Genomic DNA, 25,067 nt, shown 5'->3' on the forward strand with positions numbered 1-25,067 from the left:
CCCCTTTTTACAAAGGAAGACACTTAAGCTTCTAGGGGTGAAATCACTCACATCAACTCACACACCCTGCAACGCATAGAGCCAAAGTTGAACCGTCGCGTCCTGTCCAGAGTCTGTGTTGTTGGTGGCCATCACACTGTCGCTCCTCTGGACGAGCACTGACTCCCCCGTTGGACTAAAGGCCGTTTAAGAGCAGGGGCTACTCTTTATGTTACCTTGTGTCCCTGGAAGTGACTCCCACAACACTGAGCATTAGTTCGATGTGATTGAGAAGTACTCCCCGCTCTGGCTCTCTTCCACCTCTGCCCCAGATTCCCTCCTGGGAAATTTCCTTGACTGCGTTTAGGCTCTGAATCTTCTTATATTCAGGAGACGCCTTGTTGATCCGCTATCAGTATTCATTCAGGTCCACTGACCCAACCTCTGCTGTGCTGCAGACACTGTGCTGTGGGACATCGTCCCGTCCCCAAAGACGCAACAGCCTACGGGGGAGATGGTCGAGGAGGGTGTCGGTAGGACAGAGGCAGGCGCGTGGAAGAGAGACGCTCCTGTTAGGTGGGTGGGTGGAGGTGGGGCGGGTGCCAGCAGGGGAATTAGCACCAGGAACAGAGAACCTGACCACATGGGGGAAGGGGTTCTTGGAAGCACTCCGGTGCCAGCTCCGTCATCTACCGGCTTTATGACCTTGGTTAGGTTACTAAACCTCTCTCGACTACAGCTGCAGTGGCAGTTTCCCCACCCATAAAATGGCACAGTAATGAGACACCCACCTCAGTGTCGCTGTATAAGGACAAGAAACGTGCGCGGCACTAACATAAGTATTTGCTCTTGCTTGTTGCCTTATGTAAGTACTCGGAGCTATGAAAAAGCACGATTATCTAGGCAATCAGTTATGTCGGGCAATCAGAGAAAGCAGCAGGCGATGCCGTCTGGGTAGGCACGAGACGCGTGGTGAAGGGCCTCGTGGTTCCTGCTAAGAAGCTTAGACACGCTGACCCCATTTTCAGTAATAATATCCTCCTCATCTCCAAACTTGCCCTACTCCAGCCCCCGAGGCGGAGAAAGTGCCTTGGGCATCTCAGTTCCAGCAAGAGCTTTGTAGGAAACTGTTTGCACGGGCTGTCGATCCGATATCCGGACACATTGTCTTAAACACAGGGCCCTACCTTTCATCCTCGACCTCCTCTCCGCAGAGTAAGGGCTTATCAGGAAGACCATGAATAGGGAAGAGTGGTCGGGGGATCAGTAGGATTCCTAACACACAGTGTCAGGGGTGGTTAGGAGGAGTTAGCAGAGAGCAAACAAAACACCCGCTCGTGTCAATAGTATTACAATTCAGACAGTCTAGCTCATTGGTTTCACTCACAATTAGACAGTGACTCTGCTCTGGCCGGTGTGTACAGAGACACGAATCCCAGAGTCTAAACCGAATGATTTGGAGAAAAAAATAAAAATGTAATCAGATCTAAGTAACCAAAACGTAAGCCACTTGATACGATTTAGGTCATGAATATAAATAACAAAGTTTGTTACTTTCTATGCAAATAATGTCTACTGCTTATATCCGTCAATGTCTTATACAGATAGAAAGGGAAAAATAAAACCATCATTGTGTTTGAAATAACAAAATCTACCTTGTCTTGATTCTGTTTCCATCTCTGAGATGGGTTGTAGGACATTTCCCAGTCTGACTTGCGTCCTCCTCTTGTCTAATCCAACTGATTAGATTCTCAGTGGGATTCTGTTTCAGTGATGAGCACCTAGTCCTGAAGTTGTTTTTCAGATCTTTGTGTGATGAGCCCCTCAGTGGCTCCCGTGGCTTTCAGGGTAAAGCTCAGATCCCTGGCTCTGAACACAAAGCCCGGCCCCATCTTGGTCCTGCCTCCGGGCTGCTCCAGCAGGCTCTCTACCCCTCCCTGCCCTGCTCCAGCACTGCTCTCCACCCCGCCCCACCCCGCCCCGCCCCGCCCCGCCCTGCTCCAGCCTTGCTACTGAACATCCCTCACAGTGCTTTCCTGTCCTCCTCTGCCCGAGTCACATTTCCTCGCCCCTCCCTCTCACCCAGCTCTTGGCACAGCTAGTCGTTAGGGTCTGTCCAACTTTGAAGTGAACCGTGAAGCTTGGCCTTGCCGGGGAAGCCTCCTTGGCACACGGTCGCCACATCAGGCCTGGGTGTGGGATCCCTGCGGAGAACCCTTGTAGCTGCCCGAATTCTGCAAAACAGTGTCCCTCGAGGGGCTGTTCACTTTCCTTTCCACCCACCCTCCAACCGGCATAGAAACATCTTTCGTGTATGGACCATGGCTTGTGCCCACGAAGTGGCAGGTGAACAAGCAGTCAGATACACGAGCGAACCTGATGAATTGAGGCGGCACAGTGTCTCCACAGCACGGGAGACCGGACAGGATGTCCTTGGTCTCACCGGGTGGAGTCAGTCACCCTTCCATTTGCAGAGAATTTAACAGGTTTAAAAAATATATTTTGTTTAATGTTTATTTTTGAGAGAGACAGAGAGACCGAGTGAAGCAGAGGAAGGGCAGAGAGAGAGGGAGACACAGAAGCCGAAGCAGGCTGCAGGCTCCGAGCTGTCAGCCCAGAGCCCAACACGGGGCTCGAACTCATGAACTGCGAGATCATGACCTGAGCCGAAGTGGGACGCTTAACTGACTGAGCCACCCAGGTGCCCCTAAACAGGTTTTAATCATCTACATCATTCAGATGTAGATCTAGATACATAAAAGTATCTTTTGACCACTCCTGGCAAGATCCAGGCCTTACGTCCCCTGTCTGCTACCTCAGAAGGTCCCTCGTACCTGACAGGCCACTAAAAGGGGAGACGGACTAAGTGAGCAGGCGCAGAAGCCCTTGTGACGTGAGCGGGGCTCCCAGAGCTGGGTCTCTGTCCTGTTTGTTGATGCGTCTGTCTTCCCGCAAACACGGAGGCATGTCTTGTTTGACTTGTTCATCCAGGTGCCAGCGTGGTCCCTGGCACACAGCAGGGGCCGCTGACATGCTCCACAAGGAGCGAGCGAGTGAGTGGGGGGAGCGGACAATCCTGTGCATTTTCAAACACCAGCACTGAGCGCTTGGCACTCTTAAGAGTTTGCTTTCTCGGTGAAAACGAGATTAAGTAACTCCTGTGACCACTGGCTTTTTCAGTGGGAAATGCGAAGTCGGGAAACCAAAATATGTCCTGTATATTTAATAGGTATTCCATGTGCTTGGTACAAAATCTAAAATTCCGAAGGATAAAATGCAAAGTTGATCTTCTTTCCCACCCATACCCCAAACACCCACCCGTTTGCCTGGTTTTTTGTGTATTTGTCCATTTTTCCAGAGATAGTCTGTGCGTAAGCAAAGCATAGGTTTCTTTTCTAATTGTTGCTTTTTTACATACAGAACAGTATGCTGTTTTCTACCTCCCTCATACACTCCCTATACACTTTAGAGTATAGCTTAGAATTCATTTTCTGTCATTTATACTGTAAAGCTGCCTTTTTCTCTCCATTGGCTGAATGGTGTATGTATGAACTAACTATTCTAATTTAAACAAGTATTGACAGACGTGCAGTTCACCTCCCGTATTTTACGCCCACTAAAGACAGTGCTAGAAAGCAGAGCCCTGCATCTCTGTTATCGTGCACGTTTGTATACGTCTTTGAGAGTGAATTTCTGAGCCGGGTGCGTTAAGTCTTTGCATATTTTAGGAATATTACTGCGTGGTTCTCTACGGACGTAATGGTGTCCCTGATTATGCTTTTCCGGGGGAAACTTGAACTCCGACTGCCACGTGCGTTCTTACCGTATACAGCCGTTAGCACGGAAAACTCCTCTACTCAAAATGGGTTTGAAAGGGTCTCTGACGCCCAGCATGGCGACTGGCATGCCGTGGGTTGGATCCCTGTGCAGACAAGTGAGGCTGTGGGCCTCCTCCCTCTGCCCAGCCTGAGCAGATTGGCTCCGAGGGCCGCCCGCGGTCTGGGGGGCCCACGAGGGTACCTTGAAGTGTCCTCAAAATGGGTTTGAAAGGGTCTCTGACGCCCAGCATGGCGACTGGTATGCCGTGGGTTGGATCCCTGTGCAGACAAGTGAGGCTGTGGGCCTCCTCCCTCTGCCCAGCCTGAGCAGATTGGCTCCGAGGGCCGCCCGCGGTCTGGGGGGCCCACGAGGGTACCTTGAAGTGTCCTCAAAATGGGTTTGAAAGGGTCTCTGACGCCCAGCATGGCGACTGGCATGCCGTGGGTTGGATCCCTGTGCAGACAAGTGAGGCTGTGGGCCTCCTCCCTCTGCCCAGCCTGAGCAGATTGGCTCCGAGGGCCGCCCGCGGTCTGGGGGGCCCACGAGGGTACCTTGAAGTGTCCTCGCCCACCTTTCCCTGTTCCCTCCTTTCCCAGATCCTGACAGTACGTCGGGATCTTCCCTCTCCCTTTTTGCCAAAAGAACCCTTTTTTCCATTCGCTCTAAGAGTACTGGCTGCTGGCACTCGGTTCAGGAAATACTGATCAACCAGACCACACCCCAGCCGATAGACCTACTGCCTTCGATGTTTACCTTGTGCAGCATTAGCCTTCAAATCCGGTTTGCCCTGGTCAGTCGTAGCACGTGCGGGTGGCCCTTGTGGCTCACCGTCCCTGGCCCCACGCAGTAATAACAGGCTCTGCGAAGGCAGAGGCCGTGCAGAGGAAGCGGTGGTGAGCTCTGTGAGGGAGGGCGAGGAGGCAGAGGTTCCACAGAGAAGGGGACACCTGCATGGAGCTTTCTAGAGCTCAGTTGAGATCTCGAAGCAGGGAGAAGAATGCCGGGTGTTAACGGGCTGGTGCAGGCGGGAAGGCGGACGTTGGTGACCCCACGTGGGCACGTGGGCACGTGAGCAGGTGCCCGAGCCGGCAGAGCAATGGGGGATGCTGGAGCGCTGGGAAGGACCAGGTCATAGGGCACCAAGAGCAAACAGTGTGGTGGTGACGGGTCCCTGGGGCCAGACGTGTGTGATCAGAGCTGTGGAGTAGAGTGACGGCCACTTCTCCGTTGTGATTGGGTGGCTTTCGTTCCCTCTCGATTGCCACTGGGTTTGTTTGATATCATGGTTGTGTAATATATAGCACATCAAAATATATTCTTTGGCGTTAATGAAAAACTTGTAAATATTTCTGAAAGTTGGGTCTCATCTCAGATGACACGAAGTCAAGGACTGTCCCGTCAGTGTGTTCCTGTGGGGACCCGTGTCACATTTTGGTATTAGAGTTCCATGTAAAACAAGGCATTGCCATTCTGAAATCAGACCCATAAATGCCGCGTTGGAGAGTATTTTGATTCTCACCATACTAGTTAACCATTCATCTGCCTTACTAAACACAAATATTTTATGTTCTTAAATTTCTGTTATTTTGTTTTGCCTCATCTTCCATTAACATCCTTATTTCTCCAAAGTTTCAGCTTGCCTGCTTCCTCTGCCTAAATCCCACCACCCCCAGCAGAGCGTAGATAATTATTAGTTTCTTGATGTTCACAAATATATTTCATTTTCCTCTCTTTCAGGGACTTTCCTTCAAGTTGTGGACTGCTTACGAATTGTCAACTCACCAACGTGCCTAGTCAGTAAATGAATTCACTTGGGAGCTTGAAAATCGTCTTAATTTTTTGTTTCACAATTTTATGTCCTGTGAAATGTTTTTATAAAATGGTATGCTTTTTTAATTTGGAAAGCCTGTTTTAAAAAAGGGAAGGAAAATCCCGTCTTATTTTGTGGTCTCCCAACAACGAACGAATGATCTGTGTATCACTTAATAAAGGCTGTCCGTTTCAGTCTCGTCCACTTGAAAATAAACTAGAAAAACAAAGTGTTGTTATTTCAGGAAGCTCTAGATTGTGCACACTAGAGAACCCTGTATGGCTGCCCCTCGCTGCCAGAGGTCAGGATTCTACACATATTCCAGATTCGAAAACGATGTCTCTGTCTCCGTGATGGAGCACTAAACGTGGGCGTGTCCTGCCAGAAAGGAAAGCTGATTTTCATGCCTCTCTTGTAGTTTGTTACGGAGCGTAAAGGTCCTGATCCCTGTGGACAGGATTATTCTGTTCGTTCTCTTTTCTTCATTTACTGGTGCAACGTGATTTTAATTCAATATGCCCCGGGAGAATGTTTTATTCCTTCTGCCGGAAGCTCACGCAACATGCTTCCCAGTCTTGGAATTTCAAGAAGAGCCTCGTGCGCTGTGAAAAGTGTCCGTCTCCTCCCTCGAAGACACGTTTCCTCAAGGCATTAGCTTTGACGGTGCATTCCACGTGGGGAGCATCGTGTTAACCACAGAATAACTTCTGATAAGCTCGCATTTCCTTATCCTCTCATGATGCACCCTAAAAACACGATTCTCCTCTACTCCTGCAGTCAGTCATGCCGTTGCATGTGCCGGATCGACATTTCTGCAGCTCGGGAGTGCCAGGCCGGAAAGTTCTGTCCTGGAGAGGGTGCGGTGGGTGCGGTGGGTGGGCGCCACGGCCCAGAGGCTGAGTACCCAGCAGCGCGCTCGGGAAGGCGGGGCGCGGTGACGGTGGGATCCGGGGACCCTGTTGTTTGAAATTAAACAAACAAACAGAACCGTAGAACATAAGCCAGATTGTTGTAAATGGAAAAGAAGTTGAGCTTCCTTGTTTCTTGCAGCCTCTCCCCTGCAGAGTCGGTGATGTCAGTCATACACCTGCAAATAAGAATCCCAGGGATTCAAACTTTCCAACGCCCCTTCCGCCTGTCCCCTTGTCCTGGCTCCCGCCCTTGCTACCATAATCTTGGCCTCTTACTTTACCGCCTCCGTTGCTTAATTCATTAAACACATACTTGTCAAAAATCTCACCTATGCTGGGCACCGCCCTACACGCGAGAGCGGGCGGAGAACAAATCAGGGAGCCCGTCCTCCAGAAGCTTCCTTTTTCAGTGGGAGGCGACAGGCCATCAGCCACAAACCCAGAGAGAGAACGCCAGGTGGTGACAGTGCTGTTGAGGAACTTGAGAGCACAGTCACGGGGGGCGGGGATTAGACTTATTTGTGTGGCAGAGGAATCACAAGGTGACCTTTTAGCAGAGTCCTAGCAAAATAAACAAGTGAGCCACATCAAGACCTCACCCAGCATGTGCAAAGATCCTGAGGTGGGAACATGCTTGGGAGCTTGAGCAGCAAGGATGCCAGCGTAGAAGTGATAGAATGACCAAGGGGCAAAGAGGACTGCAGTGAAATCAGGGTGGCGGCTGGGGACCAGAGCACGTGGGGCCACCTTTGGGCTTTATTTCAATGGGAGGAGGAGTTTGAACACAAGAGCAGCGTGACACAATGTGTGTTTCCACAGGATCACTTTGGCAGCCGCCTTGAGAATGGGCTGTGGTGGGGCAGGATGGGGGCACCCCAGAGAGGCCAGGGCAGTGAAGGTGAGCGGGCCGGCCAGCCTGCCCCGGGGAACAGCAGCCACACAAACACTGAGGACGGGCCAAGCTGCAGACGTGCCTGGAAGGCACTGCCCGCGGGTCGATGTGGAGTGCGGGAGAGGGGCATTGAACGGTGCAAAGAGTTTGGTCCAGGGGCACTGAGAAAATTGCCTCCCTCAGGCTGGGTGACCATAGAAGGAACCAGGGGATACGTTAAGGACCAAGGCCTTTGTGACCATGGTTGACTTCACAGAGTGAGAGCTGGGAGCAGACTCAAGGACGGATTGGAGAAGAATTAGTGTCAGCGGCTCCTTCAAGGAGCTTCTTCAAGGAGTTGCCGGGAAGGGTGTGCGGTCGAGATGGGGGATGGGGGTGGGGAGAGGCCCGGCTGGTGCAGAGATGCCCCTGACCCGTCAGCGCGGGAGGGCGGGCGCCCACAGCGCTGGGGGATCCGGGCGGGGAGGGGGGACAGCTCGGCCAGCAGTGGCCCCGAGGGTTCAGGTCTCCCGGCCCCCGCAGGACAGACTTCCTCTTGGAAGCCCAGCTCTGAAAGGGCTCTTTGAGTGTCCCCGAGGCTGGGGGAGAGCCTAAGAGGGATTGTGCCGCCCAGAACAGAAGCACAGCCGAACAAAGGAAGCCTTTAGACACGAGACTCCTGGACCTTTCTCTGGCTGAGTTCGATTCGGTCCACCTCAGACAGCTGGGGTTCCTCCTCGGCGTCTCTGGTGCCACCGGCAGCTGTCCAGGCAGGGCGGGCCGAAATAACCATTCTGCATTCTAGCGTTTGGAGGATCTGAGCGACTTCCTGTGGTTTTCAAAATCACAGCCGATGGCCTTTTCTCCACGTTTATATTAGACCCTGCAGCCCAGCTCTTTCAAGGGATACCTTCCTGGAGTTGTCACCACTGTGCTCGCTGCCATACCCAAATACCTTCCTCTTTCTGGTGACCGCAGGGTCCTCTGCAGAGTGGCTGGGCCCTGTGCTGTTGCACTGAGATGCTGGGAGCTCGGAGAAAAGGATTCTTTTGTGTGGAAGCTCACGGCCCGTCCCCTGGGCCCGCCCGGGGTGACCCATGGGGTCGGCACCCACTGTAGACTACAGACCGTTCCCCGGACGCCTGGGTCCGGCCCCTTTCCCGATGCCCAGCTCCGCGTCCCGCGGGCTGCCTGCCCCAGATGGCATCTAAACGTACGTGCCCGCGCTTCCCGGGCCGCCCGCCCCAGATGGCTCAGTTTCATGGCTCTCTGCCCTTGACCCAAGATGCCCCTTCTTCCACACCGTTCCCTGATTGGGCTTCGGCGAGCAGATCCGCACTGAGCAGAGTGGATGCCTTGGTGTATTAGTTATCAGTTCCTGCATAACTGCCCCAGAATTCAGAAATTCAAAAGAACACCACTGACGATGTCAGTCTGTTTTCTGAGGGCCCGGAGTCTGGGACGCGTTCCGGCTGAGAGCGTCTCACGAGGGTACAAGCTGCAGGTGTCCCCGGGCCCTCACAGAGCCACTCACGGGCTGTGGGCCAGAGGTCCCCATGTGCCTGGCCACGTAGGATGCCTTAGTGTCCTCACAGCGTGACATCCGGCTTCTGCCAGAGCAGGTGGTCCGAGAGGGAGAGCCCACGGTGACGGAGTGCACAGGATGAAGCCGCGGACTTTTGTCCCCCAATCCCATGTGCTACTGGGCAAACCCACCAGCCCCGGTACCGGTGGGGGGGCGACCACACACCCAAGGGGGCAAACACCAGGAGGCGGGGATCTCGGGGCCATCCTGGAAGCCAGTCGGCACCCGCACAAGTCACATTATGTCTCTGGGCCTTTGTGTCCTTACCCACGAGGTAGCGCCTGCCTCAGAAGGGTGGTCGGAGTGAGGCCTGGTGCCTTGTAAGCACTGGGTCTATATTAGCCGTTAACTGTCATGGAGACACCCCAGCACACACACACGCACATGCACTTGCAGTGTAGACGCCACCGGTCCCCATTCTGCTGCTGTGAAAGCCCTCAGCCATCACATCCAGGTCCCCTCCTCGGGGACCCCCTGAGGGTTTGCTCTCCCCTCATCCCCACGCTCCGCGCCCAAGCAGGTGCCCAGTGAGAAATGCCTTCCAGGTGAAGGACAGTCCTCTGCTTCAGGGAACCTTGGCAGCCTCCTCCCGCCTCCCAGCAAATAGGGACTCGAATCTTCCAGCCACCCGGTGCTTTGTACTTGGCTGCAGGGTTCAGCCTTTGCCAGCCTACCGTCATCGATTCACAGCCTTCCTCCCACCCTCGTGGCCCCTGACGGGGGGCGGGGAGGGGGTGGCCTCAGTTTCCCTACTCAGCCTCCATTTCCCACCTGCTGGTTCCAGAGCCATCACCGCCCCCACCCCCACCCCACCAGAAGCCTTAACCCTCTTCCAAGGGCCCCCCCCAACCCTGCCCTGGAGCTCCTTGCTGGGCCCTGCCTCCAGCCATCTAGCCCGCTGGAAGCAAGAGGCTGAGTAGCTCTTCTGCCCATTTCTTCCAGATCGGGCCACTTGGGTCTCATGCAAGGTGCCATGTTCCCCGGCCGTCGGGAGGTAGCCCCTGATGTCCCATCACCAGATCAGCCCTCCAGAGCCAGGCCTGTGTTTTCAGCCTTCTCTCCCTCCCCATCAGCTGAGTCTTAGTTCTTTCCTCTGCAAAATGGAGATCCTTCATAACGGCCCTGGAATGTTGTTGAGAGAAGCATGGGTTTGGGGGACGATATAGTGGGGCCACGGGTGGGAGAAAAGGGACAGTGTGACTGGCCGTCTATTGATTCGTCAAGCGCCGACTGAGCACCTGCTATAATGGCAGCCGTGCTGGTTTCCGGGAGCTCTGGGGAGGAAGGATGTCCTTGCCCCCAGGTGGCTCTCGGGCTAAGGGAGGAGAGGAGATGGCAGGAGGCTCACACACACATTTTCTAAAAACCAGAACCCAGAGAACGTTTAGATTTCTCCTCTAGCCTAATGCAGGTAGTTCTGCTGAACAAAATGCCAGGCTGCTGTCCCCAAAGGGCTCCGAGGTGCTAACTCATTCTCCCCAGGCCACGCCCCTGGGACAGCCGCCTGCAGCTGTTGAGGGGAAATCAGTGTCAACACCCAAAGAGAATCCGTCCCTGTCACCAAATAGTGCAGACAAAAGGAATCGAATCTGCTTCCCTTTTCGGGCGGGAAATTCATGATTTCCCAAATGCCAGAAGATGAGCACAGAGAGGCAAGATCCGAAATCTTCAAAAGCAGGCAGCCAAAGGCCAGTAAAGCGGGGGCAGCTGATTCTAAACCTTCTTCTGGCCTCTGTGAAGAAGCTGTGGGGGCTGTTTGAATCCAGAAAATTCCAGGAGTGAGGGGAGGTGTAGGCCTCTGGGCCTGAACTCTCTAGATTGAGAGGGATGCGTTGTTCATAACGGGCCACCACGAGCTATGTTCATAGTGAAAAACACATATTGGGTGAATCACTGCTAAGACTACCCAGGCTTGACTGGAGTGAGCCGTTCTTTCCATGACTCACATCTCCAGCTGAAACCAAAGGGTGCAATCGTATTACAGAATATTTATTTCCCTCAGACCTTTCGTCCTACAAATCCGCAATCCTGAATAACTGAGGTCAAACTGTCGATGCTCTAGAGAAATTTCTCTTTCCATTAAACGATATTAAACGACGGGCCTGGTCCTCTGCTTCTGCGCAGCCCGCGAGCTTTTCCTTGGCTCAAGCTTATCCTTGGCTCAATAAGCTTTAGCTTATTTCGTCTGATGCCAACCAACTCTACACAAGTATCTAAACTGCCGACTTTTCATAATAAGGCAGACGACCTACAGCGTCAGCCTGCTTTCTGCATGGCCCGGTCAGCCGGGGCACAGAGCCGCTGAGGTCCGGCTATTCTCTACGACTGCCCCCCCCCCCCCCCCAGCCTGCTTCAGGCTTCGCTGGTAACTATTTGGACTCCTTTGTCATTTGCATCTGACATCCACGGCCCCAGCAGCCAGGGCTTGTCCCTACTCACTATTGTGTGGCAAGAGAAAAAGTCACAACTCGGTCCTCCGCCTGAACCACAATAGGATGGTTACTTGAACCAGTCGGCCGAACTTACCCCTCGGGCCTGTCTCCTGGTTCCCCGTGGGCTCAGGACTCAGAAGGGAGCTTGCTCTGCTACATCGCTTTGTTCTCAGAAGGCACCAGAGACTATCCGGGATCCGAGCGAGCTGTCCTCTTGATCCACTCCTCTTCGGGCACCTGGCAGGTGCTCACAGCTGGCTTGGTGGGGGCGGGGGTTGGGGCAGGGGCAGATTCCAGAACAAAGAGGCTTCTCATGGAGACATAGGACCGCAGACGCCACCCCCCCCCCCACACACACAGCCTGGACCCCCAGAAGGGGCGGCAGCCAGAATGTAGAGTCAGAGACCCATGTGTGGCCTTCCGACCAGCACGCTGCCCAGTGTCCTTGTCTGTAAGGCCTAGGCATGTCGTGGGGTGTTTCCAGGACTCCATCGGTCCTCAGGACCTGGGAAGGAGGGGAAGAAGCTGGGAGGAGGGAGATCTGTGGAGGGAGCACTCAGGATCAGATCATACTTCGGAGCCCATGCAGGCTGTGCTGGGCCCATGACAAGCACGTGTTGGGCCTGGCTGTCTCACCAAGAGCTGTCCTCCCTGGGAGCTTCCGGCCACGACTGCAGAGGGGCGGCGGCTCAATGCCTATGAAACCGGGGGGGGGGGGGGGGGGGGAAGGGGGGGCGGGGGCGGGGCAAGCAGGCTGTGTGTATGTGTATGTGGGTGGTCAGAGCTCTGAGCTCAGCTTGGGAGCGACACGGGGCCCAGCCGCCCTGAGGCTGGCTCCCCAGGAGAGGGACCCGCACTTCCCCGTGGCTCTTCAAGATGCCAGGATACAGGGCACTTGTCTCCGCAGATGATGCTTCTGTGGCCATGCCGTGGTGTGTCCAATGTGAGGGACACACTCCGAAGACAGACCCACCATCGCTCTTACCTCTAGGGTCCCCTGGCTTCCTGGGGAGAGCCCCCTACCCCCTGAGCCTCCCTTTCCTCAGCTGACAAACTGGAGTGATGGCCCAGCCTCACGGGGTTGGTTGAAAGGATCAAAGGCAAGCCTGGGTGCAGCTGGCCCAGGTCCCCGCAGGGAGCAGGCTCGGGGGCCGAGGTGCAGGTGGGATCCATGGGCAGGTGGGAGAGGAAGGAGGGCGGCAGGGCAGAGAAGCGGAAAGGGGACCAGGGAAGGTAAACAGAAGCTGCCTAGCTCTCGCAGGACAAGCTCAGACACTTGTCTGCTCATAATGACTTTCTATTTTTAGACAGCGGCGCTCTCTGTGACCTGCTTTGTAAATAGATGCTTTACAGAACAGATCAGGCCACGGGGGTGGGGACAGGAGGGGGTCCTGGCAAGGGCGCCGGGGCCCGGCCTCCCTCTCTCTCCAAGATGAACGCTCACCTCCGGGGAAGGGCCACCAGAACATCAGCGGGGGAGAGTCACAAGCCATGTGCCAGGCTCTGGCCCCTTCTCCGGGGCCATTTCAAGGGCATTCGCTGGACAGAAGTTGTTTGCTGAGTTTCATTAAAATGGCAGGAAGTGCAGCCAAAAAGGCAGGGAAGAGGGGTCAGCTGGTCTCGGCTAGCCCGGCAGGATAGAAAGAGGCTCAGACCAAATCTGTGAGGAAGGGGAGGGGCCGAATCTCCGCGGCCACTCCCCCCGGGCCAGGTGCCATGCCGGGTGCCTGGGACAACCATGTGCTCATATACCATTCCCACGGTGACCCTGAGAGCCACCACCATGTCCCCACTTGATCCCCGAGACGTCTGACCCTCCGAGATGCCCACCTGCCTGGGATCCGTCTGTCTGGCTCCACGCCCCGGGCCCCTGAGCTCCCATTGGGCCACATGTCCCTGCCCCTGGCATCTGGCTCTTGCCCAGGGCAAGTGAGGGGCACTGGCAGGTGCCACCTCGGGGTCAAGGGACTTAAGGACAGATGTGCCTTCTTCCCCAGCTCCCCTCGTCAGAGGGCCGGGGCCAGAGAGGGCAAACCCACAGGCCAAGAAGGGCCTGACCCGCTGCCGGCAGCCTCCACCCAGCCCCCCTGGACCCCAGACGTCGCGGGGGACGACTTGAGAGGTCAGGGCCTCCTGCCTTCGGTCTGGCTGTGCTGACGGTGCTTCCGCCTGCGTGCCGGCTCCGGGGTCTGTGCTTTTCCACTTTCCTCCACCCCCCGTGCAGTTACGGGTTCTAAGAAAGTTCTAGCCCACTTCTCTCTGCATGTCCCCATCCTCGCCTTCGGCGGCAAAGTCACGTCGCCTCTCTGGGCTGTGCTCCCACACCGCACACTGCAGGGACACAGACACTCTGGGTGTCCCTTCTGCCATTGTCTCGACCGCAGGGAGACCCGGGGGTTTCGGTGGACAAGCCCTCACCTGAGGACAGCGCTCTCTGCCTCTGGGGCTGCCCACAGCATTGATGCCCCAGGAGAAACCCTCAGCCAAGGAGCGATGAAAAAACAAATGGCCTTTGGTGGGTAATCTCACCACGTCCCTTGCCTCTGGGTATGACAATTCAGAGGCCTGTTTCATCCAGTTTCGCCGAGGGGCCTGTGTGGGACTGTGCCCCAGACTTCTCCAGTGGGGACAACTCACCGGCACGCCGTCTCTTGACCCTTCCCCCCTACTTCTTCTCTCCCTGTGCTTCCCGGGTCGCCTCCCAATACACGGTTTGCGCCCAAGTCCTTCTCTTAGGGCTGGCTTCGGGGGGAGCCACACTGTACTAGACAGAATACGGCCCCAAATATGCCCATGGCCCGGTCCCCAGGACTGTGAATATGTAACCCTACATGGCAAAAGAGGCCTGGTGTGTGTGATTCAGTTAAGGGCCTGAGATGGGAGATGATCCTGGATCATCCAGCTGGGCCCACGGTCACCCTAAGCTTGGGTCCTTAGAAGAGGGAGGCGAGAGGGTCCAGGTGCCAATGAGGAGCCGTGAGGACGGATCAGAGGCGGGAGGGATGAGCTTTGAAGGTGGAGAGGAAGGGACCAGGAGCGAGGCAGCCTCCAGAAGTGAGAAAGGGCAAGGAAGAGGCTTCTCCCCTGGAGAACTTTATCGAGAACTCTACCAAGACCCTGATCTTAGCCCAGTGAGACCAGTGAGACCGAACCTCGAACCACAGCGCTTTCAGATAAGAAGGCTGTGTCGTGTTAAGACGCTGGGTTTGTGGTGACTTGTTACTTCAGCAGCAGGAAGCGAACAGGCACATCTAAGGACATTTCGGTGACCCCTGAGTGCCATCACAAACTCTCCAGTTTGGGAGTGAGGCCACCATGCCTGGGATGTCCCGGCCCTGCTAACAACCAGGGAGGTTTTATGTGACTTAGGCAACCTCTCAATTCTGATTTCCTAACAGATTTCGAAGGTTGCTTAAGAGGAAACTCAGCGGGAGGTGGGTGGTAGGAAGGAGCCTGAACAATTTATTTTTTGTTTCCCTTAAATACCACCAACATCTTACATTCTGCGAGAAGACGCGCCTCTCAGAGACATGTACCGCTCCTATTTTGGTGCCTGTGTCATTCTCCATAGAGGGACCTGGGGACGGTTTTCTGCTACACAAAAGGATACAAGGAAAAGATGAAACTATGGGGGGGGGGGGGGGGAAGCAAGTGGGCCTGAAAAAATGAGACACAGCCAGAGGAAGGTATGATGGAGCAGCAACGTGTATCCCATAAAGCCTAACACGGGCCTCCGAGCATCCCAGCAGCCAAAGCAAAAAGAGACTGAGGCTAACTGCACGGCTCCAGGGACCACAAGATATGACTGCCAGGGATAACACACAGGAGCATCCCCTCAGCCTGGGGACCGGGGTGGTGGAGAGTGTCGGGGGCAGAAGGCAGGAAGGTGGGGCCAGGAAGCCTTCCTGGAAGAGGCGATGCCTGAGCGCCATCTTGCAGGCTGGGAAGCGTTGGCTGGGGGAAGATGAAGGACAGTCCAGGGAGCTAGAACTTGACCCTGAGGGCAGTGAAGTACCGCTGGGGGGTTGGTCCGGGGGAGTGGCATCTGAGATCCACAGTTTAGAAGGAGCTAACTGCCGTGTGGAAGGGGAGGAAGGGCCTTCGAGAAGCAGCGCGGGGCTCTGGCAAGAATCCCGTGAGCGAGAACCCCTGTTTGAACCCACAGCTTGCTCCTCCCCTCGCCCTGCAGGCTGTGGGGTAGATCATCTAAAGAGTGTGCCGGAAGGAGGTGGACGCGAGGACTCCCACGTGCCCCTGAGGCCAAGGTTCTCCCCTCCCCCACCCCATCCCCATTCTTCAGCCCTCCCGGCTCAACCCGCTTCCTGGAGCCCCAGGCAGCAGATGGAAGGAACCCAGAGCGTCCCCCCGCAGTGTGGACAGACGCTCTGCCCAGCAGCGGCCAGTTCAGAAAGCCTGGGCTGCCCGGAGCCCCCAGCCCCGGCCCCTGCTACTACCTGGTGTGTGGGGAGCCCTGACCACAGGAACAGGGTCTCCCTGTGGACAAAGCAGTATCTTTCCCACCTCCTTGGTCTCCGCAGGGTGGCCAGAGATGCTTCTCTAAGGCCCACCCCACACGCGTGCTGCCACACTGGCTCCACTCTCGGGGCTCCTTCCCCTGCCCCGAGCACAGGGCAGCGGGGAGCAGCCAGCATCCCTACCCCCTACCTGCCCCTCCGCCTCCTCCCCATGCACTGAATCTTGCCAATCCAGGGAAGATGGGTGTTCAGGTCCCTAAAGGGGAGATGAGCCCAGAGAGGCGAGGAGAGGCGGGCGGGCTGGTCTTTCCTGAGCTGAGAGGGCGGGGCCAGGATCTGACCCCTCCCTAGGATTTCCAGAGCAGCGGTTTTCCCGGTTCTTAGCTGGTGGCTTCTGTTACTGCTCGACCTGCCCATCACCAGGACGCCCCTCGGGACAAAGAGCAAGAGCTAGTTCGTCTCTTGGGGCCGGTTCTGCACCGGCGGCCCCTCAGGATGCATCTCAGGATGCACAGGGTCCTTGTGGGGGGGGAGAGGCGGGCCTTCCTTGCCTAACCGAAACTCCGCGATCCACTCTGATTGGACAGGCCCGAGTCACGTGTTGCCAGCCTCCAGCCAATCACTGTCGCCGGGAGAATGAAGACTCCGATTGGCTCAGCCCTGAGTCTGGGGGGGTCTCAGGGAGGCGACACTGGGGTACAATTGCCACAGATCGGGGTGGGTGGCTGGGGGCCACGGTCCACTGTGGGCTTGGTGCAGGCTACGGTCAACAGAGAAGGCTCAGATCTCTGAGCAAGGCAGGGTTTGAGTCAGCCCAGAGGACCGTGGGCAGGGAGAGAGGAGGGCGAGGCAGGTGGGAGCCACAGATGAGCTGCCTCTGCATTTTTTCTCCACTTTACCTCCTTTCTCAAACGCTGGAGTGCGCCCATCTGAGTGTCTGGAAATTTGGTGCCTCTAGGCGGGGGTTGCCAGATTTAGCAAATAAAAATACAGGACGCCCTGTACAAGTTGAATTTCAGCTAGGCAACAAATAAGTCTTTTGAGTTGCATAGTCTTTGCAATATTTGGGACATAATTGACCAAAAAAAAAAAAAAATCATCATTATTTATCTGAAACTCAGATTTAACTGGATGTCCTATATTTCATCTGGCGATGCTACAATTTAGTCTCTCCGCTTGTTTTGAAGTATCCACAGACCCTTCAAAGAGAGATCAGGCTCATCTGTGTGGATGCGGGCAGAACCTACACCCAGCGGGCGTTACCCCCCCGAATGGAGATTTTCCAGCTCAGTGTGATAAGGAGGGCTCCAGCGGCCAGCCGTCCAATGGCAGAATGACTTGCATTTCGCTGGAGAAAGATAGGGCTGTCTTCTGGTGGAACAGGTGTCCCGCTCCTTAAACCCCCCATGAGGAGTCCGTCTGGATTTTCTCAGCTGGGATCTCATCTGTCAGAAGACTGTGCACTCTGAGACCTTCTCTCTCATCTTCCATCTGTAGGCGGGACCAGAGGGAGGCAGTGATCTGAGAAAACACACCATCCATGTAAAACGAGACTTTCCCTCGGGAGAGAGGGGGACTGTCTCAAGTTGTAGGCTTGGATCACCAAGGAAGCAAAAGTGTTGACAAGTCCATTTAGCCACATGGTGCTTTAATCACACTAATGAGGAACCAGTGTTTAATTGTATATAAAAGAAAACCCCAAATAACTGATTTCAGCAGGATAGAAGTTTGTTTCTGTGTCATAAGAGGTGTCCTCAAATAAAGCAGGTAACATATGGCTGGTATGTTAACTCCAGGGTTATCAGGCTCCGAACCTTCCTCTCCTCCACCCTCAGTACAGACATTCATCTCAAGAGTCACCTCCCAGGTTGGGGCGCCTGGGTGGCTCCGTCGGTTAAGCACTGGACTTCAGCTCAGGTCATGATCTCACGGTTCGTTGGTTCAAGCCCCGCATCGGGCTCTGTGCTGACAGCTTGGAGCCCGGAGCCTGCTTCGGATTCCGTGTCTCCCTCTCTCTCTGCCCTTCCCCTGTTCATGCTCTGTCTCTGTCTCTCAAAAATAAATAAACATTAAAAAAAAAATTTAAAAAAAAAAGAGTCACCTCACAGGTCAATAGTGGCTGCCGGAGTTCTTGCCATTGCCTCCACATTCCATGCTGGCAGCGGGAGGTGGAGAAAGGACTACAGGGTATCTGTCCCAGCCAAGTCAGCTCCTCCCACACAACCATCTTAGGAATCTGACACAGCATTTTGCTTCCCGTCTTCTTGTCCGGTGCTTAGCAATTTGGTCACTCCTGGCTGTAAGGGAGCCTGGAAAACGTAGTCTTTTAACAGGGTGCATAGCCTGCGTGAAAGAAAGTTATAAAGGAAGGAAGAAAGAAAAACGGTGCGTGATGACCTCCACCCTCTGCGACAAGTAATAGACAAGTAATAATAGAAGGGGCCATTTTACTCTCCGGTCGCCTGACTTCTGAGTTCTTCCATCTGTAGGCGGGACCAGAGTTCTTAGGTGACTTCTGAGTTCTTAGGTGGCTCTGACCCTGGATGGGCAAGATGGGCGTTTTACATCAGCCTCGACCACCCAGGAGTTCAGGCAGGTGCCGGGTGCTTCCTCTGGCCAGGGAAGGGATTCCTACATTTTGTGGCGGGTTGCCCGTGGCCAGCGGTCTTACGACCCTTTCTCCAAGCAGAATCTTACCCATGTGAACAACCACTGGAACAGGAGCTACGCTGGGTGAGGCCCTGCCCTGGAGCTCGTCGGGATGCTGGCCTGTGCTAGCCGTCGGCAAGCACAGGCCGCAGGAACAGGGCTGGAAAACCATTGGACCGGACAACTTTGGGGGCCCCTTCCTGTACGAGGCCCAGCGACTCTAAGGGTTGGTCGCCACAGTTTTCATTCTCGGGTGCGACCTCGGAGAGAGGCCTCCTGGCTTCCTGGAAGGTTCTATGCTTACAGCTACTCACAGCTAGAGGACCTCTCAGGGCTCAGGTTTGGATTTGGGAATTTGCCACTGCTAAAACGAATGTCCTTAAGAGGTAAGACTCCAGGGGGAGCTGAGGAACGTCACCCTCACCCAGAGTCTGGGTCAAGGCCAAGGACACGGTGAGCACTACAATAGGGTTGGATGGCATCTGAGGTGATATGTCTCCTTCCCACAAGAAATTAAGGGCTTTAAGCCATAGCCTCCACCATCCCCCCGCCTGCTCCCGTTGGCACTGGGGTTCCCAGCCCTGTCTTTATAGCCCTTCCAGAGAGAGAGGGACAGCCTCCTCATCCTGCCTCATTCACCTGAAAACCGATTAGGAAAAAGGCCAAAGCCTGCATATGGCCCTTTGTGTCTGCCTTTCAGGCTCTACCGAATTGAGTCCGGCTCACGGGCTTGGTGTCCAACCTTGGGGTGAGAGGCCAGAGCCCTCGTTGTGTCTGTCTTCATCTGGTTTCCCTTGGCCTTGGGCATCTTGATGGGCTGGTGGAGGAGGTTCATGGAACACAGACTTGGGTATCTTGGGTGCCCAGACCTACCTCTAATCTTTCCACCAGAGCGTGAGGAACACCCCCGTGCACACCCACGGGTGCACACGCTCCAGGGGGTAGTTCATGACTGACGGAGGCTGCTTCCTCCCGGGAGCCCAGAGAGCGAGCGCTGCAGGAACCCTCTCGCCTCACCTGTACCCCCAGGGCCCAGCACATGCCAGCACACAGTAGGTGCTTCATACGTGCTGGGTGAGCAAAGGCCAGCAAGGGGTAAACGGTCGGGGCACATCATGAGCAGTGCACTTGCCTTGAATGGCAAACACCCACAAAGGAAAGAAAGACTGGCTCGGAAAAGACATTTGTGTCCTTTTTACTTATTTATGTGTTTATTCATTTATCATTTATATTCTGTCTACCCCTTGGAAAGGATCTGAGGAGTCTTACAATATTAAAACACAGAAAAGAAGCCAACATAAAAAAAGGACCGACACAAAATAAAGATAACTTAAAAGCAGCAGGAAAAAAAAAACACCATATATATATATATATATATATATATATATATATATAGCAGGTACTTGAGTTGAAGTCGCTCCTGTCTCTGAGCTGTTCATTTAGCATCCAGGTGCCTGGAGGTAAAGAAGGAGGGGACATGGCCATTCCCGACAGCACGGATGGATCTAGAGGCTGTTATCCTGAGGGAGATGAGTCAGACAGAGAAAGACAACCAAATACCATACGATCTCACTCATATGTGGAGTCTAAAACCCAGAACCAGTGAACAAACAACAACAAAATAGAAACACTCATAAATACAGAGAACAAACTGGTCGTTGCCATAGGCTAAGGGGGTGGGGGGGGTGGGTACAATTTCTGGAGGGGATAAAGAGGTACAATCTTCCGGTTATAAAATAAATATGTCGCAGGGATGGAAAACACAGCATAGGGAACAGAGTCAATAACACCATAATAACTGTGTGTGGTGACAGAGGGTGACCTCACTCATCGTAGGGAACATGGCGGTAACAGAACCGTCCAATTGCTACTTTGTACACCTGAAACTAATATACTGTATGTAAACGATGTCTCCGTATTAAAAATTTTTTAATCTTTATTTATTTTTGAGACAGAGACAGAGTACGATCAGGGGAGGAAGAGAGAGAGAGGGAGACGCAGAATCCGAAGCAGGCTCCAGGCTCCGAGCCGTCAGCACAGAACCCGACGCGGGGCTCGAACCCACGGACCGTGAGATCACGATCTGAGCCAAAGTCGCCGCTCAACCGACTGGGCCACCCAGGTGCCCCACGGTGTCTCCATTTTTAAAAGTCATCACAGATTACCACCTAAAAGAGAAAGAGGGAGGGGACCCACATTTAGTCCCCCAGCTGCTTAGCTCACGGAGCCCGAGGACAGGCAGGTGTGATCCTCCTCCAGCCCTCGTGCTGGTTGTGATGCTTCACGCCTTTGTCGAGATCACTGAGAGTGGCTTCGGGAGCGCCACCGTAGCCGGGTATCAGAGGCAGGCGGAGGGACTTCGGCTGGGGCAGGAGCCAGCGTCTGTCTGAGTGGGAAGGGTCTTTTGAGGCCTGGCCAAAGCTGTTCCCCTGGGGTTCACCTGGGTGCCACCTGTCCCCGGAGGCCCCCCCGCCTCCATGCCTGGGTGCCACCTGTCCCCAGAGGACTCCCCCCTGCCTCCATGCCTGGGTGTCACCTGTCCCCGGAGGGCCCCCCCGCCTCCATGCCTGGGTGCCACCTGTCCCCGGAGGCCCCCCCGCCTCCATGCCTGGGTGCCACCTGTCCCCAGAGGGCCCCCATGCCTCCATGCCTGGGTGCCACCTGCCCCTGGAGGCCCCCCCCCGCCTCCATGCCTGGGTGCCACCTGTCCCTGGAGGGCCCCCCCCCCCCCCCGCTCCATGGAGTGGGCCCATCCTCTGTGTTTCCCGGTCCCTCCATTATGATGATGTGAGCCCTCCCACCCCGGTTTCTGTTTTTCCCACTAGACTGGGAGCCCCTCCAGGGAAAGAACCCTGTTTCTGACACCTCCCTGTTTTCTAAGCACCGAGAAGGGACTTGATTATGATTTATCGTAGCTGTGGGTGAGCTGCCCAACTTCAGACCTGGCCCTCAGGGGATGGGCTAGGCACTGGAGAGAACTCGAGGCCAGTGTGTGTGTGTGTGGGGTAACCGTTAGGGTGTGTGTGTGTGTGTGTGTGTATGCACGAGAGCGTGTGACTACTCCTTGCTTTACTTCAGTTTATATGGCTGATTTTTATATCCCCAGTAACAGTACTTAATTTCATAGTTTGAAAAACTTTATGCGCTATCATACCCGAAATATTCTTTTGTAACTTCTTCAGAAATTTTCACTGATTCACCTGTGTCGATGTGCTGAGCTACCACACGGGAGGTTTCTATCGTGTGCAACTGCACGAATAAATTTTAATGTGGTAATGTCTTTATCTAGGGACGCCTGGGTGGCTCAGTCGCCTAATGTCCACCTTTGGCTCAGGTCATGATCTCGCAGTTTGTGGGTTCGAACCCCGCATCGGGCTTACAGCTCGGAGCCTGGAGCCTGCCTCGAATTCTGTCTCCCTCTCTCTCTCTGCCCCTTCCCCACTTGTGTGTGCGTGCACTCCTCTCTCTCTCTCTCTCATTCAAAAATAAATAAACAGTAAACCATTTTTTAAAAAAAAGTTGTGCACCTGGGTAGTTCAGTTGGTCAAGCGTCCAACTCTTGATTTCAGCTCAGGTCACGATCTCACAATTCACGGGTTCAAGCCCCTTGTCGGGCTCTGTGACAGTGCAGAGCCTACTTGGGATTCTCTCTCTCTCCCCCTCTTTCTGCTCCTGACCCCCCCCCAAAATAGTTAAATAAGCTTACAAACAAAGTTAAAGTAGCCTTGGCTTCCGGAACATCCGTGCAGAGCTTTCTTAGGGATCCGGGGTGAGTGACCCTGGGTGTGTCAGTGATTGGTCAAGTTTGAGAATCAGTTCCCTTGCCCATTCTTGTTCAGTGGCATCGGTCCCATCACAGGCACACTGAACACTTTACTTGCCCAAGGAGAAAGGAAGTGGACATTGAGGAAGAAGAAGAAGAAGGGGAAATGAGACAACTTGAATCTCTGAAGGTCTGCAAAGACCAGTGGTGGAGGCATGACCTGTGCTTCCTGATCTCCTATTTATGTTACAAAGTCTTCCCTGAGACACCAGTCCCTCGGTGCAGGAACCTAATGTCTAGGACAGATCAACAATGGGTATGGCATGGGATGCCCCAGATGAACTCGACGCTTTCTATTCTGAGCTCCCCGTCTTGGAGGGTGTTTGCTCAAATACATACAAAAAGCTCCCAGAGAAGCCTGCACGGCAGCTAACTAGAAGATGAAAGGCCATCCCCTAGCAGATGCTGCGGCGCGATGGCTGGGACCATCACTCTGCCCCACGCTTCCCCTTACTCCGCTCCCCTGTCCCATTTGGGGCCGGTTGTTGCACAAATCTTGCCCATCTTTCCGAGAACACCCGCGGGGGTCTCCTGAGCGCCCACCCAGGCTTGCTGAGCGCCGTGGCTGAGCAGCGGTCCTCTGAGAGCTTCAGGGCGGCTCATCTCTGCTGGAAATCTACTTTGGGACCAGAGTGGCCGTCATGGAGTCCTACTTGCTTATGTCAGCAATGGTTTCAATACATCATCATTAGATTGGCTGCCGGTGGCGTGGGAGGCAGGGCGAGGGAGAAAGCCATCAAATGCTGGTTGTCAGTAAATGTCAGGAAAAAGGTACATCAGCAGAAATAACCGGGGCACACGTAGGGACTTTATTTATCTATTTCCTTTTGCTTAGCTTTGGTTTGAATTGCCACACTCACTTTTCAATCTCAGGGCGGGGTTACGCCATGCAGGATATAGGAAACTAAGAAGAGAGAAAGTCAATGTTAAGTCAGGTTTTTGTGTGTGCATGCTCTTTTATTTTTAAAAATTACAGGTGCACACATGGAGGGGAAAAACCCACACAAACAGGTAGGATTTTTGGTTTGGGCTTTGGGCAAATATTGGCTTATTACTTACGTCGGAACAGTTAGACATGGGGCTTTACCACTCTAATCTTTAGGTTGAACCATATGAAAGGTCCGGCCTCGTAAGTGAAAATGTCTTAAAGTTGGTATTTTCACAGGATTCAAATGAACTGTTGGGGGAGGTCTTCAAGAGGACGGGATGGCCAGTTGACTTGTGAGCTGGACCCAGGAAATCAGAGGCTCCTTACCCCCTCTGTGTCCTTGGGATGTGCACTCTGCCTTCCGTTTCCCTAGTGGAAGCTGTTCCCAGGATTCATCCTGGAGAGAGTAAGGTGTTGTTGAGACCATTTGGACTATTATGCGATTGAACCCCATTAAGGCCTCTCCATAAACTTTTAAGATTCTAGAGGACAGGTGCAGAGATCCACTCATCCGAGACAAGCCTGGGGAGTAAGAACCTTTGCTTATTAAACTGCCACCTACCTGTGTGGAGTGGCTTGTCCCTTTCCTCTGTCTCTCCTAAACTCCGTGTACACGGGCCAGTCTCAGATTCCACCCCGGTCGCTCCCGAGGCTTTGAACCAGCGCTGAGACACTGATTTGTGTCATTACTTGATTAACACCTATTTCCTGCACTGATGGGAAAGTTCCACGAGGACAGAACCCATGCTTGTGGGTTTGTGTCATACTGAGACTAGCATTGTGTCTGGTAAATAGTAAGCATATGTTAAATATGTCCAAAAAACCGACAAAATGAGCCAAGGAAGGGGAGTGCCAGGCCTGTGGGAATATTACCCACCGAGCTGCGGTATGTGATGAGCCCCAGGTCAGAGGTCCAGGGTGAACAGTCTGTGGGATAATCAGCATGTTAGGCAGGTGTCCCTGGTACCAGCATCACAGAGGGACAGATGTGGGGGATTTCATAGCCTGTGACCTCTGTCACCAGAGGAAGACAGTCTCATTGGAGGAAATTCCTGGGGAACAGTTCTGATGGGCCTGGGTTCCATGGCCTTCCCAGCCCTAGAAGGGACAGGGGCCGTGGAGGTCCTGATGACGGAGCTGGGGTGGGAATGGGTGGGGTCCAGGGGGGATGGGGGTGTCCTGGTACAGAATGCCACAAATCCACCACGGAGCCTGGGGACCCAGGCTGGAGGCTCCTGAAAGCTAGTGAGCCGAGGTGAGATTCACAGACACACAGAGACACAGAGAGACAGACAGACACACATACACACACATGCAGAGACATCCAGAGAGACACAGAGAAAGAGACAGAGGGATTGAGAGAGACAAAGGTCTGACCCGGAGAAGCCAAACCTGTTATTAGTCCGAAGAGCAAGTCCGAGGCTCCAAAAACAAAGACAGTAAGTTGGGGGCCAAGGGAATGTGGGAGCGAGCCAGGGGTACCCGTGAGCACCAGGTGAGGGGTCCCCGATGCGTTCTGTGCTGGGTGAGCACCCCGCGTATCGGCGTGGTCCGGGGTCTCCTGACTCAGACCATCTGCTGTAGCGTGCCTGGAGGGGAGGGATCGGAGAGTCCTCCCTGAGAAGCCAGGGAAGGCTCCCTGGGGGAAGTGAGACTCCTTTCACCAGCCTCCTTGTTTCCCTGAGTTGAGCTGGCTCTGGTTTCCTCTCTGGACTCATCTGCCCCCACGTTGTCCTCCGTCGCCACTGCTTCTAAGGGCAGAAGATACAGGGGCAAAATGGTGCC

The 25,067-nt window shown here is 54.4% G+C and overlaps 1 protein-coding gene across 1 annotated transcript in view; it reads left to right on the forward strand.

Moving 5' to 3' along the window:
* KHDRBS3 (KH RNA binding domain containing, signal transduction associated 3) overlaps positions 1–5,802 on the forward strand; it is a 188,142-nt gene extending 182,340 nt beyond the window's left edge. The window contains exon 11 of the transcript XR_009253552.1: positions 5,536–5,802. The gene's annotated coding sequence lies outside the window, so the exon portion shown is untranslated. The remainder of the gene's footprint in view (positions 1–5,535) is intronic.
* The last annotated feature ends 19,265 nt before the right edge of the window (positions 5,803–25,067 follow it).

This window comes from Neofelis nebulosa, chromosome 14 (genome assembly GCF_028018385.1).
Source record: "Neofelis nebulosa isolate mNeoNeb1 chromosome 14, mNeoNeb1.pri, whole genome shotgun sequence".
NCBI classification, from domain to species: domain Eukaryota; kingdom Metazoa; phylum Chordata; class Mammalia; order Carnivora; family Felidae; genus Neofelis; species Neofelis nebulosa.